We start from the raw sequence: 17,302 nt of genomic DNA, 5'->3' as shown, positions 1-17,302 counted from the left end.
CAATGAAAGGCTGCAGGACTGTGTTTTGCTGGCTCAGAGCCATAGTGATACTGAGCAATAGGACAGAGAAGCGCTGTAAGTTGTCTGTATTCTTTTCACAGAAGAAAAGACTAGAACAATCTCTAAGTTTTCCAATCCGCTCCCCCACCCCCCCAAAAAGTAATCATGTAATTTTCAGTAAACCAGGCATTATGGGTAATAAAAGAATCATTGCGAGGCACCAAAATTAATAATCATCAGCAAAAGAAATATGTGCTGATAATTGAGCATGCAAAATGGGGAACTTCATTGGAAAATCGGTAATTATTGATTGGCATTTCTATAGCAACGAGCATGATATGAGTCCCCTTACCTATAGCACTCATGCAAGTGAGGATGTCACAGCACATATGTAAATGTGGAAGCCTTTTGTGCACACTTATGTCTGCATCTACCTATTTTGCAGTTGCAATTTCAGACCAAAGTTTTGAGAACATGTTCCCTGTATATTAGGCTTTCAACTTACATTGTTTTACATTTTGTGCTATGCTACACTGTGCTGCGTTGACTGGCGATAGATGTTAGCTGAGACTTTTGGATCCAGATTGTGTTCTTAGACGATTCCCTTTCAGATCCATCTACAAAGAGGGATCTGAGACGAGAAGTTTGAATCTGAGTTTTGTCAAAGTTTGAGGAGGTTCAGATCTGCTGTTGCAGGTTGGGCCCACTTCCAATGTTGACCTATAGGGCTGAAAGATGGAAGAGGTTAAAAACAGACTGCTTTTGCTGAAACACAGCAAAGCTTATTCAAAAGGACAGGCATGTGTTTTCTTTTCTAGTTTGAGAGCAGTTTGCATTCAGTGGGTCTATTTTCCCATCAGTTCTACTGTGATGCATAACAGATATCAGCCAACTAACAGCAGCAGTTGGGGATAGCTGATTTTACTTATTATTTATTATTATTATTAAGAAACATTTATATTATAGTATTTTCCAATAAGAATCAGGTCCTCATGGTGCTGGGCATAGTCCAATCCGTTAATTAGACACTTTGTGTAATGGAGAACTTGTAATGTATTTATTTAATGAAAGAACTTTCAGATCATTTGTAAGGATCATGTTATGCATGTTGCTAACGTAGGTAACTAAGTGATTATTTTTTACCTTCATTTTCTGTCACTCTCCCCTTCCCCCGTTGCTTTGCATCTGTTTTCCATCTTTGCTAAATTGAGACTGTAAGCTGTTAAGAACAGATCCAGGGTTGTTTTGTGTGTTTGTATAGTGCCTGGGTACAATGGGGCCTCGATCCTGACCAGGGCTCTTGGGTGCTACTGTAATACAAATGAATACTAATAATCTGGTGGGAATATATGCAGGTAATACCTATTAACATTAATTATAGCTATGCATACAAATCCATGATACAGCAAGGATTAGTTAACTGGTTTATATGTGTAAAATGGGCTGAAGTTACACAATGTTATGTAAGTGCTAAGACTAGACCCTAAAACCTGCCTTTTGGATGTTAGAAACAATTGTGGGATTTAAGCGGGGAGAAAAATTGTTTTAAAAATTACTTGTGTCCTGAATGACACAGATCCCCATTCAGAAAAAGGTCAGGTCACATCAAAGAAACAGTGGGAGCATTTAGGTAGCCACTGAAGGGTCAGAGAATTTTTGCTGTACAATCATTATAAGGGACTTAAAACTTTCTTTAAAGGATAGTTAACTAGAGACACAATGATCTAGCACTGTTCTCTTATCGGCTATTGCATAGAAGCAGCTGTCTTCCCAGGACCACCTTCCTTTGTAGTGCTTCCCACTTTAGCATTGTCTTGGGAAACATTTTTCCCAGCATGCCATACTGGGGCTTGCCTTTTAAATTTGGCAGAGCCAAGGCCATTTTGCAACAAGCTGCTGCTTATTGCATCTTCCTCGGATCCAACTGGCAAATAATCAACTCCTGTTATATTTTCCCCTTCTCATTGCTGCAGAGATAGTGTCATCTCTATCAATGAATTTTCCCATTTTCCATGAGCAATTGTTAATAGACCATTTTTTGTATTCCATATTTACAGAGCCAGATCATCCTTGGATATTTATTTGCAGTTACTGCTGGCTTCAGTTAGAATTGTTACCTGAAGGCAGAATGGGGCTCAAGTCTGGCACTTTATACCTCAATGAATACCCAGTTGGCAAAGTTTGTCAAGAAAGAGCAAAAATTACAGAAATGGACTAGGAGGTTTGGGTGTCGAGCATGGTTACTCCAAAATAAGAGCAAGAGAGCTTCCCATTTCCCTACACAAAGCATATTCGGTTGCTTATGAAGCAACTAAAAGGCAATTCCGTGTGGTCTAGGCAGGCCATCTAAAGAAGGCTTTATAAGCAGGCAATTGTGGCTGGTTTTAAGACCAGAAGTCAGAGGGTTCTGCCTGGTCTTAGGCCTCTCATTCATTTTTTAATAAACAAAAACCAAATGAAAATGTCCCAGTTATTAACACTGGAAAACTTGGCTACTGTGCACATGCAGTATATTTCCATCACATTTTAAAATCAACCCAGAAAGCTGCTGGCCAGCAGTCCATGGATATGCTGCTGGCCATGAATGCCATTCGCTTATTGTGGAATATGGAACACACACTCTCCATGCACAGTGGATGCATTTTTTAAATGCTAACAACTGGGACTTTTGCATTTGTTTTGGCTTTTTAAGAAATAAACAAAGGAACAAAAGGCATCAGTGCAAAGCAGGGGACTTATTAAAAGGAGACTTTCACTTAAATAACTGAGTCCTTCTAGCTTAGCCAGTCTTTATAATATTTAACTTCTATTTGGCATCCTCTCAGCTGTTTCAGTTTATCTTTGACTACAAGACATGAACAGTGGGTCCATGCCTGGGATAAAAGGAACAGCAGCATAGGCAATTAAGCCCTCAAGAACCTGATCAGTATTGCTTTGCTTTCCATCTTTGTTGGAGACATCTCTGTGTTATTAAAACCATATGGGAAGGACTCTGCCCAAATAATCTGTTAGTCTTTTAGGTGCCACGGGACTCTTCGTTGTTTTTATGGATACAGACTAGCACGGCTATCCCCTGATCCTGCCTCCTAGAGATCCCTAGAGAGGAAGAGGAGTCATGCTCAGAGCTTCTATCTCTTAGAGTTATGCGGAGCATGCTTCCCTCCACAGATGGTCAGCTCTGTTGGCCAGTGCAAGGGGGGCAACAGGCAGGGATTTAGCCCTACCACTTCCCCACACCTTTCAAGCAGCACTAGGTAAGACCAGCCCCATGCGCTTGAGGGAGCACACAGACTGCAAGCAGGGCCCTGTCCTGTAAGGGGCCCTGTGCTATAAGGGGCACACAAGAGAGGAATGAGTCTTCTACACTCTCCAACCTTGTGCACAGAGGCAGAGCAGACTGTGGTCTGCCCTCAGACTGCCAAGTTCAGATGCTTACCAAAGCTAAGGTAAACTCTCCCCCTCGGGTCTTGTCTACACTGTCAGTAGCACGTAGGGTTTGTGTAGCTACATATTGCAGTGAAAAGTGGACTACCTCCACCCTGTGATGTGCAGCTAGGTGCAGCAGTGAAAGGCTCTGGCAACGGGGAGCTGCTGGAGCTCTTCACTACTGCCTCTCCCCTGCCAGAGCCTTTCCCTATTGCCAGAGCCTTTCCCTGCAGTAGCACAAGGCTACAACAGTGGAGAGACAGTGGGACACTACACTGCTAAAAATAGCAGTGCAGACAGGGAGGGCTCTGCTTGGGTACATAGAGGGCTGTGTACGGTACATACCCTAAGGTTCTGGCATGTCTATTCTACTCACCTGAGTTCTGCCTTACTGTCTACACTGCTATTTCTACCCATGTTTGGGCATGCAGTGTCCTTACTCTACAAGCCACCATAAGTATAGACATAACCTCAGTGTTTCCTTCTTTACCTCCCATCCATCATGATCCTCTCCCTTACCCAACCAAAACCAGATCCTGTCCTTTTCCTTGAAATCCAACTCCTCGTGGATTAGAAATAGACATCCAGATTTCCCATGCCAGCAGGTATCCTTTGGCAAGTCACAACATACACGTTGTCATGCTGCAGATAACTGCCGGAAGAATTGCATGGCAAAAGGAACTGAGACAGTGACCCCTTTGGACTTTTTCCTTTTGCCCCCTTCAATATAGTCATGACTGTAGCATGTTCTGACAAGGTGGGGGAAGAGATTCAATGGCAATATTTAATAAAGGAGCTTACTTTAATACCTGATGAAGTGCAGATATCATCAGGATGCAAAATTGGAGTCATAGGGATTACATCACAGACCACTGTGACCTGTAACCACAAGAGGAGCATAACAGTAAAGCTGCATGGAGGACAGAAATTCCGTTTTGCCAAGGTTTTTGAGATTTTGAAATTTGTGCTCATTCTGATTCAGAACAGAAGCCAAATATTTCAAAATTCCCTGTGAGAGAAAGCTAAAAAAAAAAAAAAAAAGTGTTTGGGCTGATCAAAACATTTCACTGTGATCAAAACATTCCACTTTTTTATTTTATATTACAATATACAATGCAATACAAAATTTAAGAAATGTAGATGAACGGTCATTTCAAAATATTCAACATTACTGTAACTTTTGTCTTAAAATTTGTGCAAAACTGACACCATTTTGTGAAGACTTCAATTTCGACTGACCTGAACTTTGTGACAGAAAATGGCTCAGTCCAAGATTTTCCAACCATCTCTACACAGAAGTCTTGCCTTGCAGCAGTTTAGGAGAAGCAGGGACCAGTTTTAATATACCATGCCCGTTCCCCATCAAATACACAAAGCGTTCTGCAATTAATACAACGCCTTGAATTGCTGTACAGAAATGCCACCAGATCCTGCTGTATTTGATTAATGGTCAGGGGAGGCATAGGGGAGGGATGTGCTGTGACTTGGTGGGGTGGGTTGTTATTTTCTTAACTCATTGTCACAGCCGTGTTTTGTTTCTTCAGAAACTCCAATGAATTCAGTTTGAACACAAGTCTTACTATTCCTTGCTCCTCTGCCCATCCCCCTGGAAACTGTTCAGTACAAGGGCTTTGACTTAAAGGAAATAACAAGAAGATGGGCTCCTTGAGAGATCAGAGTGCATTGAAAGCTCTGCTCCTTTGGGCTATTTGTCCCCATTTTGTTCTTTTCCTTAAAGAAGATATTTTAGGAAATATAAAATATTTGTATTTTCTTCCTTTAACACAAATTAGCTCATGCCATTTCTCCTGATACTTTTTCCTTATCTCTAATAAACCACTATACATTTGCTCAATCCACAAAGACAGATATGGAATTTCTTAAAGTTCAGATGCAGTCATATGTGGGCTTTTGTTTTGCAACCATCTCGGAAACCTAAAAGCAAAAATATTGCTTCCAATGCTAATTATGGGCCAGATTCTGGTTGCTTTACTCCCAATGAATACTACTTTACTCCCTGAATAACCCCAGACAGATTTTTAAAGATATTTCGGCACCTAAAGATACAGCTAGGCACTTAGTAGGATTTTCAAAACTGCTAGAACACCAAAGCCCAGTCAATTTTACATGGCAGTTAAGTCCCTAGGTGATTTTTTAAATCCTCACTAGGCTCCTATCTGAATCTCATGGTTCATAAATTCCTTTAAAAATTTATCCATAGGGAACTGCTTGTAGAGTAAGGTTCTACTAAACCTTAATATGAGAATCAGAATCTGGTCGCAACATTTCATGAGGCAGATCCTGACAGAATTATTGTGATAGCTTGGGGAATCTGCCTAGGTTCCATGAGTTTCACTCAATTTTAGGAACTTTGTTTTTGACTTTGACTTCCAGGGTAGATTCAGGGCTTGTCTACACTGGCCCTTTACAGAGCTGCAACTTTATTGTTCAGAAGTGTAAAAAACACCCCCTGAGCGCAGCAAATTTCAGCAGTGTAAAGTGCCAGTGTAGACAGTGCACCAGTGCTGGGAGCTGGGCTCCCAGCGCTGGGAGCTACACCCCTCATGGAGCTGGGTCTTTTAGAGCTGATGACTACACAAGCCACATGAAAGTGCTGCCATGGCAGTGCTTTAACTTTGTCAGTGAAAACATGCCCTAAATTTTCCTTTTTTATGGCCAAAGACAGATAATTTCTGAGATGCTGAAACAGGACCATCAACAACTGAACAGCTGTCCCAAGAAGGACAATAGAGGCCACCAGTCAAAGATGATTGGCTTGCTAATGACTCTTATCTCCAGTAATGACCCTCTATGCCAGCAGACAATGTGGGGGTGGGCGTGGGGAGGGAGACTAGGTGTTAAAAACTTCTTTTAAAAAGACATACTCTCTCCAGGAAAGGAGGAGACCAGTACCAGGAACAGAAGAAGGAGCAAGAGGAGTGGGAGTGCAGGAGAGTCCTGTCAATCTGAAGGATACTAAGAACCAAAGGGTTGTCAGGAAACTGGTGTGCAGATGTTTCTTATATTTGCCTAGTATCAGGAGGTAGCCATGTTAGTCTGTATCCACAAAAAAAACAAAGATTCAAGTATGAACGCTTATGCCCAAATAAATCTGTTAGTCTTTAAGGTGCCACCGGACTCCTTGTTGTTTATATTTGCCTAGATCCTTAATTTTCTTGTGCTATGCTAACAATAAAGTATGTGTGATTAGGAAATTCCATTACAAAGACTGTGTGAGCAGCGAAGAACCCTGTGGCACCTTATAGACTAACAGACGTTTTGGACTGTGTGCTCCTTCTTTAACTGTCGCATAATCCACAAAGAGATAACCTGTAACCCAAAGTGCCCATGCACTCTGATGACGAGGGGCTTAACATACTGGCGATGTGTGGTCAACAGAGCTTTTGGGGCCTAAGGTATAATAAGGAGTCTTATTGAACCTAACTGAGAAATAGGAATATTTAGTTTACCTCCTGGGCTCTAATTGCAATTACAAAAGCCTCACTTTGAGATCTCAGGGAAAGGAAGAAATAGCAGGGTTTTGTCACTAGTATTATTCTTCCAGCTATTTTACTCATAAACTCATAGATTTTAAGATTAGAAGGGACCATCATGATCATCTAGTCTAACTTCCTGCACATTGCAGGCTCCAGAACCTCACCCACCCACTCCTTTAATAGACCTGTAACCTCTGGCTGAGTTACTGAAGTCCTCAAATCGTAGTTTAAAGAGTACAAGTTACACAGAATCCAACATTTACACTAGTTTAAACCTGCAAGTGACCCATGCTCCATGCTGCAGAGGAAGGTGGAAAATACCCAGGGTATCTGCCAATCTGACCCCGGGGGGAAATTCCTTCCTGACCCCAGATATGGCGATCAGTTAAACCCTGAGCTTGTGGGCAAGACTCACCAGCCAGACACCTGGGAAAGAATTCTCTATAGTAACTCAGAGCCCTCCCCATATAGTGTCCCAACACCAGCCATTGGAAATATTTGTTGCTAGCATTCTAAGATTGGCTGCATGCCATGTTAGGCAGTCTCATCATACCATCCCCTCAAGCTCAGTCTTGAAGCTAGTTAGGTTTTTTGTCCCAACTGCTTTTTTCTCTAGCAAAGGAATGTATTTATGATACAAAATTCCAGATACATTCTGAGCTATATTCTATCTTTGTTTGGTTTGTGACACATTTTACACATCATGCAAACATTTCAGTACAGGTGGCTCATAGCTTTGGGACTGCCTAATTTTACACCTTTTCTTGGAAATGAAGTTAGTAACTTCTGAAATGGGAGTATGCAGAAGGAATTTAATTGCCCAAGCTGAAATTTGGCCAAGATACTGGAGTTAACCCCACATCACTTGCAAAAAGTGCCATAAGCTCATTAATGACCATAGGTGGTCAACACCTCGATTTTATATCCCATCTGGAAAACTGAATTTCCAGCAGCATAGTGTTCCCTAACACTATGATTAAGCGCTGGCTCAGTGGAAGAAAGAGAGCCACTTAGTGAGTCTCCAGCAATGCTTGAAACACCTGCTTTTCTTTAGTGGCTTTCCTTCTCATCCCAGCTGGGCTGAGCTTTTGAGTTCTTGTGAGCTCACAGGCCTATGTAATGAGACTGCAGGCCACTTGCAAAGCAACTATAGGAAAATAAAGAACCACAATTCTAATCTATATCCTCTTCTTTTTCCCCCCATCCTCTTCCCTCACAATGATGCTAAATGCAAAAGAAACTCTGCTTAGAACAACATTTTCTCTTTCTAACATTATCCACAAGACACTTTCTTATTAAGGACTAAAAATATTTGTTTGCTGTCTTTAGCCTGCTCATTTCTTGGAGGTCTGCTCCTTCAGAACTGAAGTCAGAAGGAGCTTTGCCATTGGCAGAGGGCACGATTTAAATGTAGCGTGAACTATGGCTGGTGAGTTTGGATCTTATCAAAATGAAAGCAAAGCACAGTGGGCAGCTTTGTCAATTTAAAATGCAAAATGTGTGTGCCATTCAAATCTTCTGACTCTGCAATGCCACTGTCAGCAGGGTAAGATATCTGTGTGCATATTCCAGAATACTTTTTGGAGAGGGATAAAAACAAAGGGCTTCTGAAAATATTCTCAGTCTTTTATCTTTAACAGAAATATTTACAGGACAAAACACAAAGGCTGCCTCTAAGCTTGTTCTGCAAAGTCCTGTCCAAGTTAGGAAGTATATTCTTTACACAGGAAAGGCAAATTAAGAAAAATCTCCAGCTGTATTATCCTCTCTGCAACCCCAACACATGTTTTCTTAATGAATGGTAATAAGATAACAGAACTACTGTCATTATGCCTAAGCAGCATATGTTGCAGGCATTTGCTTTCAGTTAGCTAAAATGTAATCAACTGTGTAAGAATTTAGCGCTAATTGCACGCATTACATGCTGCTAATAGAAGTTGGAATAGCTTTCAAGTAAATATTGTCTTTAAACAGTACATTTTCTGCTACTTTACAACTTAAGGCCAGCAAAGCAATTACTGGCCTTCACCCATCAACTTTTATATCTCTGAATTTAAACTCTTCTTGGATCCATAGCCCACACAAGGATTACATCAAATTTTACAAGAGTGTGAAAGAGGTGTGGAAGGTGCTCAGATACCCCAAATGATGGAAAAACCCTGGGCAGACAGAATTGTATGTTGCTTCGTGCTATCCACAGAGAGTTGAAAATGCTCCTTTGATTCAATACTGTCTTGGCTAAATGCAAGCATTTGGAATTTAATATTACACTGGATCACAGAAATGTGTAAAGCCATTCAACATGTAGTGATGTGATACTTGGCAGTGCACATGTGAACATACATCATTTTCAGTCAGGACGTTACCAACCGATCCAGATACTGGCATCTAACCTGAAACGTATGGAAATAATAGCAGATAGTTAATCGGTGTCTGCAGCATCTTGGTTATTGCAGTCTTCCCATCATGGAGTTTATTTCTGTGGGTAGTTTGGCAGACCTGTTATTTCAGCTAGAACCATGAAAGCCAGTAAAAAAAATTAATCCACCTCCTTGGAAACAAAAGCACAGAGTAGCCGCTGGTAAGAAATATTCCTTCTCAGACTCAAAAAAAAAAAAAAAAAGCATTTAAATCCTTAACAGTTTATATTTCCATACTGACATTCATTGTAGGGAACTGCTTGGCTCCAGAGAGTAGAAAAAAGCCTTTTTCTATGTTGCCATTTCAAATCCAGCTCAGGTTGGTAGAAATTGAAAGCTATTCCCATCTGCTATGACTATACAGAGATCTCTGTGCATGAGTTGGGTCTCAATGTGATGCACACTAGCTACATGTCTGTGTTTATATAAAATCTGCACCACAGTTGATACCCTTGTTGACAGTATCAAAGGAGAACCAAAGGACCTGACCATTATGTGGGCCACGTGGTTGAAATAGAGCTCCTTGTTCCCTCCCATGCCTCATTGTGCACCTGGGTAATGGCTTGACAGCATTGCAGTTTCTGGATCAGATCCTCAACTGGTGTTAATTGTCATAGTTCTACTGGCTTCAACAGAGCTATGAGCTATGACAATTTCCGCAGGTTGAGGATCTAGCCATTGATGGTTTGAAGAAATGGACCTTTAAAATTTGAAGGGTTTTTAGTATTTAAATATCAGATTCTGCTTTGTTGTTGTTGATTTGTCTTAGGTTACAACTCAGAGCTTTATTTTGGAGAAGTTCTATGACTTATTTTATACAGGAAGTCAGATGGATGATCACTATGGTCCCATCTGGCCTTGGAATCCATTAAGATCCTCAGCTGAGTTTGAACCCCTATACTGATAGACGTTGTAGAAACACAGGAGCAAACCTTGCTTCAATGAGCTCACCAAGCAAATAGAAAAGACAAAATGGTGGGACAATAGAAATATCCTATTATTATTATTCAGGATTTACACTGGTGTAATTGAGCAGAATTTGGCTTTCAGAAATGATTTAATAAGTGTGATTCAGTATTTACTGTTTTACAATCCTATATTGACCTGTAAATATTGTTTGTTTGCAATATGGGGAAATATTTTAAAAGAAAACATCAAATGTTCCTGCTTTCTCTGTCTTATTTAGAATGAAAGAATCTTGCAGGGTTCAGGGAGGGAGAATTAACTCCAGTATCCAAGTGACGTTTTTAGACTTGGTGAACAAGTGCTTCTCTACTCCTGCTCTGAGTGGATTTGATTTCCTTTCTGCTGAAGGGAGAGGGACTTATCACCTATGCTGGGCTAAAATAATAACTTTGGTTGACCTTGTCTCTACTGTTTAAGATTCTAAATGCTGCAGCTGTGGATTTTCTGATCCATCTACCTCGAGGCTATACGGATAAGTTTTGTTATATCCTGTCGTCATCATCAAAACTGCAGCCAGAAACAAAATCAACCCTCATGGGTATTAACAGGAATGACATAGACTCATGTAGCTATTTCATGCCAAGGAAAAGCGAATATTGCTTGGAGTAGGAAGGGGGAATTGAAAGTGGAGGTGGAGAGGAGAAGCAGGGCCTACATTGGGATCCTTCTACTTGGCTTGAAGCCTGGTTATCACTCAGCATTTTACTCTTGAGAGCAGTCTCATTCCCTCCTTTTTTGTTCTTTTCCAATACTACATTGGTTTCCTCTCAGGTTTGTAACATGTTTCCACAAGCAAATGGGAAATCCTGCAAAACATGTAGCAGATTCATTTATAGGTGCTGACTTCGTGGGTGCTTTGGGGCTGGAGCACCCACTGAAAAAAAAATAGCACCCACCAGCACCCACCAGTCACAGCTGCTAGGTGGCACCACCAATCATCTAACTGGGGGTGCTGCCAGCTAATCAGGGACACCGCCAAATAGCTGATAGGGAGTGCTGCCAAACAGCTGTTTGGCAGCTCAGGAAGGCCTTGGTGGAGGGTGGAGAGCAGTGAGCGGTGGGCAGGCAAGGGTCTTGGGGAGGGAGTGGAGTGGGGGTGGGAAGAGGTGACACGAGGGTGGGGCCTTGGGCAGGGGCAAAGCAAGGGTGGAACCTCAAGGAGGCAGAGTGGGGTGGGAAGAGGTGGGACAAAGGGAGGGCCTTGGGGAAAGGGCAGGGTTTCAGGGCAGAGAAGGGGGTAGAGCATCCCTGGAGAAGAGTAAAAGTCAGTGCCTGTGTTTTCACTCAAACGAAGGGCTTGATCTTGCAAGAGGCTTGAGTGTCCTCAACTTCTGAGTCCTGGGCCCTCACTCTCTGAAGTGTTTAGTGTATCTCTATTCCAAGCAGTATGGTGTTTTGCAGCACAATGGGCTGGATATGGATTGTCTAGGCAATTTGATATAATTTTGGACCACATATTTTAAGGGGGAAGCTGTGTGCAGAGGGGTTCTTCCCTTGTGCATCTCCCCATTCTCCAGTCCAAACAAATGATTGGATATGAGTAGAGATAGTGAGAGGATCCACATTTACGTTAGAAAGAATAAATTAATTTTAAAAAGTGATATAAACCATCATGCTCAAGCCAACCATCACTGGGATTAGGATAAAACTTCTCCTGTGGACCCGGTATTCCATAATTGCCCACTATGGAATTTTTTTCACTTTCCTCTGAATTACCTGGTATGGCAATGTTTCTCTAATTTGTGATAGCTTATCCTCCCTTCAAGGAAATGAACCAAACTTGCTACCCCTTCATATTTGCCATGTGGTGTTAGAGGCCTATCTAAAATGAATGGTCACTCTGAGTAGAATGTGTCAGTCTTCATAATATATGTCCTCTCTTTTCTTAGGGCTTGTCTATATGGTACTGGCAAAGTGCACTACAGGGATGTGATTTGTATAATGCTCTAATATGTTGCACTCTAACTGCCCCTTGTAGACCTTGCTGGCATGATCTACCTAGTTTGCATTAATGTAGTCCTGTTTCAAATAGAAACTATGTTATCACAACCTAGGTATCTTTTACAGTGTGCCCACAGGGTCCACACAGGGCAGGTAGAATACAACTCATTAGTACACTTTACTAATTGTACCCTTCTAGTGCACTTTGCCATGATGTGTAGGCAAGCTCCTCCACATCCTTGAGCAATGAAATAGTCCATAATTTTGATGTTTAAAATATCATCACTGACATCTGAGTAAAGACCCATTGAGATAAATGTTGCAGTTCTCACCTCAGAGTGATTGTTTCTGGGATTCCACCAACTCAGGCAGACATGCATCATTTACACTTAGGTCACATTCTCAAGGTGTGGCTTTGTTTTGTTTTTCGCAGCCATCACCGCTAGGCCCTCAAGGCCCTGATCTTTAAAGTTATTTAGGCTATGCTGCTTTCAGTGTCACAACACTTAACTGATTTAGAAGCCTAAATATCATTTTCAAAAGGGATTTAAGCACTCAGATTTAAGCACTCAGAAGTCTAAATCTCATTGACTGTTGATTTTAAAATATGTTTAAATATCTGAGCCTTAGGCCTGAATGTGCAAAAGGAGTTAGATGTCGTAACGCTGTGCATCCCAACGCCTAACCTTTAGGCATCTAGAAAATCATTGTAATTCATGCAGCCTGAGTTAGGTACCTATGTGCTAAGGGGTAAAGGATAGCCAGATGTGGGTTCCCTCAGTCTCTTCTGTTGAAGCTGTTGAGCTCTGGGTAAATAAAGTCGCGGGAGCATTTGATCCTGGGACACCCACATCCTGGGTGAGTGCTCTACTTATCAGCCTATACAGACATTCTCGTGCTTGTATTTATAATCTCTGTCTCTCTCTCTCCCTCTCCTTTTCTCTCTCTTGCCTCACCTTCCCCCTCAAGACTGTCTAATTTCCTTTGAGCACTCGCTAGAATGACCAAATATCTGGATTTTATAGGGACAGTTCTGATATTTGGGGATTTATCTTATATAGGTGTCTATTATGCCCCACCTACTGTCCCGATTCTTCATATTTGTTATCTGGTCACCCTACCCAATGTATGACTTAGGTAGCCAAATGCCTATCTGTCCCTGGTGTGTGATTTGCTCTGGGGCTTAGGCAGGAGATAGGCTTCTGAGTGCCTGGAGAGAGACAATAGTGTGCAAGTTCAGAGGCAGAAACATAGGTGCCTAGGGAACTTTAAGTGCAAAAACTTAGGCACCAAGTAAGTTTGGCCACCTACAACATTCCGTGGGAATTTTGTGTCTCAAAGTGGTATTGAAACTGGGACTTGTGCACTTAAAATAGTGCTTTAGTTTCCTGATTCATTTTGTGCATTCAGGCCTTATTCTTTTTTAAATTAAAAGTTAAATTCTGGAGAACAAATGAAAAGTCTGCCTATGTTCCTGTAGAAAAACAATCACACCCTGTAGGGGTATCCCCATAGTTTGCAAAATGCTGTAGTATGAAGATAAGATACTGGATCCAATGGACCACTGATATACTGTAGAATATAAATTCGTATTGTCTGTTTTCCTTCCAATCACCTTTTCAAGTGGGTTCTTGCCCTGACAATGTCCCATTCTTTACAGAGAGACCTCAGACATTTTTCTTTCATCTCTGAACTATTTGGGACAGCATATTTCTCCTACCCCCACACATTGGAAGGTCACTCAGTAATCAGAACTTCTGCTAAAAAGACAGTTTTCTTTGGATGACATTTGGGTTTTGAAATTATGGCTTCTATGGCACCCAATGTGGCTATTATCTATCTTCAGTCCCTCTCCCTACCCCCCAAGCTCTGCTCTCCCTCCAGTCTCTAAAGTTTAATTAAAACCTTATTTGTTTCCTCTGCTGGATCTGACTTCTGCTAATCATGGTCTGAATCTTACCTTGATTCTTCATACCCAGTAAAAATATTATTAGATAGCTCTCAGTTGTGTGGTATTTCAAAACTGAATTGTTTAGTGTTCTGTTTTGCAACGACAACAAAAATAATAAAAATGTATCATGGAAAGCAAACACTGCTTGTGAAAAAAATACATTACATTACCTGAAAACCAAATTTTCTCTCAAAAACATTTAGATGGAAAATGTTTGACCAGCCCCACTGATGTGTCCCAAATTTCAGATCTAGCATATTCCCAGTTTGCACACCAAAAAAGAAATATGCCCTATAGTTTTTACTCCTCTATAACAAAGAATTACTCCCATTAAATAACATTGTCCTTATAAAATAATAAAAGGACTGAAAGGAAAAGTGCAAAATTCACTAATACTTATATTCAAAATTCTGTTTTCAAGGAATTTTCCTTTATAAAAGCAAAAAAGTAAGATTCTCAGAATTTCTGGTTCAAAGCTTAGGGTATGTCTACATTGTAAAAAAGATGTGTTCATAATGTGGGTTAGCTAATTTACATTAAAATATATTAAAATAGAAATTAAAACAAGTCAACTCAGCTTTTAAGTTAAGTTAGCAATTCAAGTTAAAGTCTATAAGAAAGTGTGGAGTTGAACTCAACCTGCTAACCTGAGTTGCCATATCTTCACTGCTATTTTAACCCAAGTTAAGACCATATATATATTTTTTTTACAGTGTAGCTATCCCCAGTGTAGCTCACAGACTGATAGATTTTAAGGCCAGAAGGTACCATCATGATCATCTAGTCTGACCTCCTTCATATCTCACAGCAAAACCTCACCCACCCCCTCCTGTAATAGACCCATAAACTTTGGGTGAGTTATTGGGATCAGGAATTTTCTCCCAGGTCAGATTGGCAGATAGCCTGGGGGATTTTTTGTTGTTTTTTTCCCCATTCTTCTTCAGCATGGGGCACAGGTCACTTGCTGATTTAAAACTAGAGTAAATGATGGGTTCTCTGTAATGTGAAGTCAAATAATGAATTAAAGACTTCACGTTACAGAGAACCCATCATTTACTCTAGTTTTAAACCAGCAAGTGACGTGTGCCCCACGCTGAAGAAGAATGGGGAAAAAAACAACAACCCCCCCAGGCTATCTGCCAATCTGACCTGGGAGAAAGTTCCTGATCCCAAACATGGCGATCAGTTAGACCCCCCCAAGTCTGTTGGCAACAGATACCTGTCAGAGACCTGGGAAAGAATTCATTGTAGTTACTTAGAGCCCTCCCCATCTAGCATCCCATCTCTGGCCACTGCAGATATTTGCTATTAATGGTCCTCTCATACCATCACCTCCATAAATGTATCAAGATCAGTCTTGAAACCAGTTAGGGTTTTTGCTCCCACTGCTCCCTTTGAAAGGCTATTCCAGAACTTCACTTCTCCGATGGTTAGAAACCTTCAAACAATTTCAAGCCTAAACTTGTTGATGGCCACTTTATAGTCTCTTGTTCTTGTGCCAGCTTTGGCCATTAACTTAAATAACTCTTCTCCCTTCTTGATGTTTATCCCTCTGATGTATTTATAGAGTACAATCCTATCTCCCCTCAGCCTTTGTTTGGATAGGCTACACAAGCCACATTTCTATATTATATTAGAATTATAATTAATTAGAAAAGCTACAGAAAGGGCAACAAAAATTATTAGGAGCATGGAACAACTTCCATATGACCTTGTCTGTTGCATCCTTGTCTGTTGCATCTGCTTTAGCCTTTTTCACTGCTGCATCACATTGGTGACTTGTAGTTATCCCGTGATTGACCAGTACGCCCACGTCTTTCTCTTCTTCTGTTGCTTCTAACTGATAAGTCCTCATCTTATAGCAAAAATTCTTGTTGTTAGTCTCAATATGAATGACCTTGCACTTTGCACTATTAAATTTCATCCCATTTCTATTACTCCAGTTTTCAAGGTCATCCAAGTCTTCTTGTATGATATTATGGTCCTCCTCTATGTTGGCAATACTTCCAACTTTGTGTCATCTGCAAATTTTATTAGCACACTTCCACTTTTTGTGCCAAGGTAGTTAATGAAAATGTTAAATAAGATTGGTTTCACGATTGATCCCTGAGGACGTCCACTAGTAACCTCCCTGTAGCCTGACAGTTCGCCTTTCAATATGGCCCCTTGTAATCTCCCCTTTAAAGAGTTTCTTATCCTTCTGCCAATTCTCATATTATTCCTCATCTTTCTCCAATTTAACTAATAATTTCCCATGTGGAACCGTATCAAATGCCTTACTCAAATCCAGGTAGATTAGATCTACTGCATTTCCTTTGTCTCGAAAATTGGTTATCGTCTCAAAGAAAGAGATCAGGTCAGTCTGGCACGATCTTCCTTTTATAAAACCATGTTGTATTTTATCCCAATAACCATTTACCTCTAGGTCCTTCATTACTTTCTCTTTCAAAATTTGTTCCATCACCTTGCATACAACTGAGGTCAAACTAGCAGGCCTGTAGCTTCCTAGATTACTTTTTTTTTCCTTTCTCAAAAATAGGTATTATATTATGAATTGTCCAATCAGAGGGTATGATCCCCAAGTTTACAGATTCATTAAAAATCTTTGCTATTGGGCTTGCAGTTTCTTGTGTCAGTGCTTTAATAATTTTGGCTGGGGATTATCTGGGACTCCTGATTTAGGCCATTAAGATGTTTGAATTTGACTTCCATCTCAGATATGGTAATTTCTATTTCCATATCCTCATTCCCATTAGCCACTCTGCCACTACCCGTAACATCCTCATTACCCTTATTAAAAACTGAGAGAATGTATTTATTTAGGTGTTGGGCCATGCCTAGATTATCTTTAATCTCCACCTCATCCTCAGTGCTTAAAGGTCCCATTTCTTTTTCCTTGTTTCCTTTTTTAATATGGCTAAAAACTCTTTTTTCTATTGGTTATAATTTCCTTGTCAAGGTCAAATTCTGCTTGGCTTTTGCCAGTTCTTACCTGTTCCCTACGCTTTATGATCTACAAGATGTACTGTTCCTTTCTGATCCATCCCATCTTCCATTCTTTGTACGCTTTCTGTTTTCTCCTAATAACCTGTTTGAGATGC

This window comes from Gopherus evgoodei, chromosome 3 (genome assembly GCF_007399415.2).
Source record: "Gopherus evgoodei ecotype Sinaloan lineage chromosome 3, rGopEvg1_v1.p, whole genome shotgun sequence".
Taxonomy (NCBI): Eukaryota; Metazoa; Chordata; order Testudines; family Testudinidae; genus Gopherus; species Gopherus evgoodei.
Note: the sequence above shows the minus strand (reverse complement) of the source record.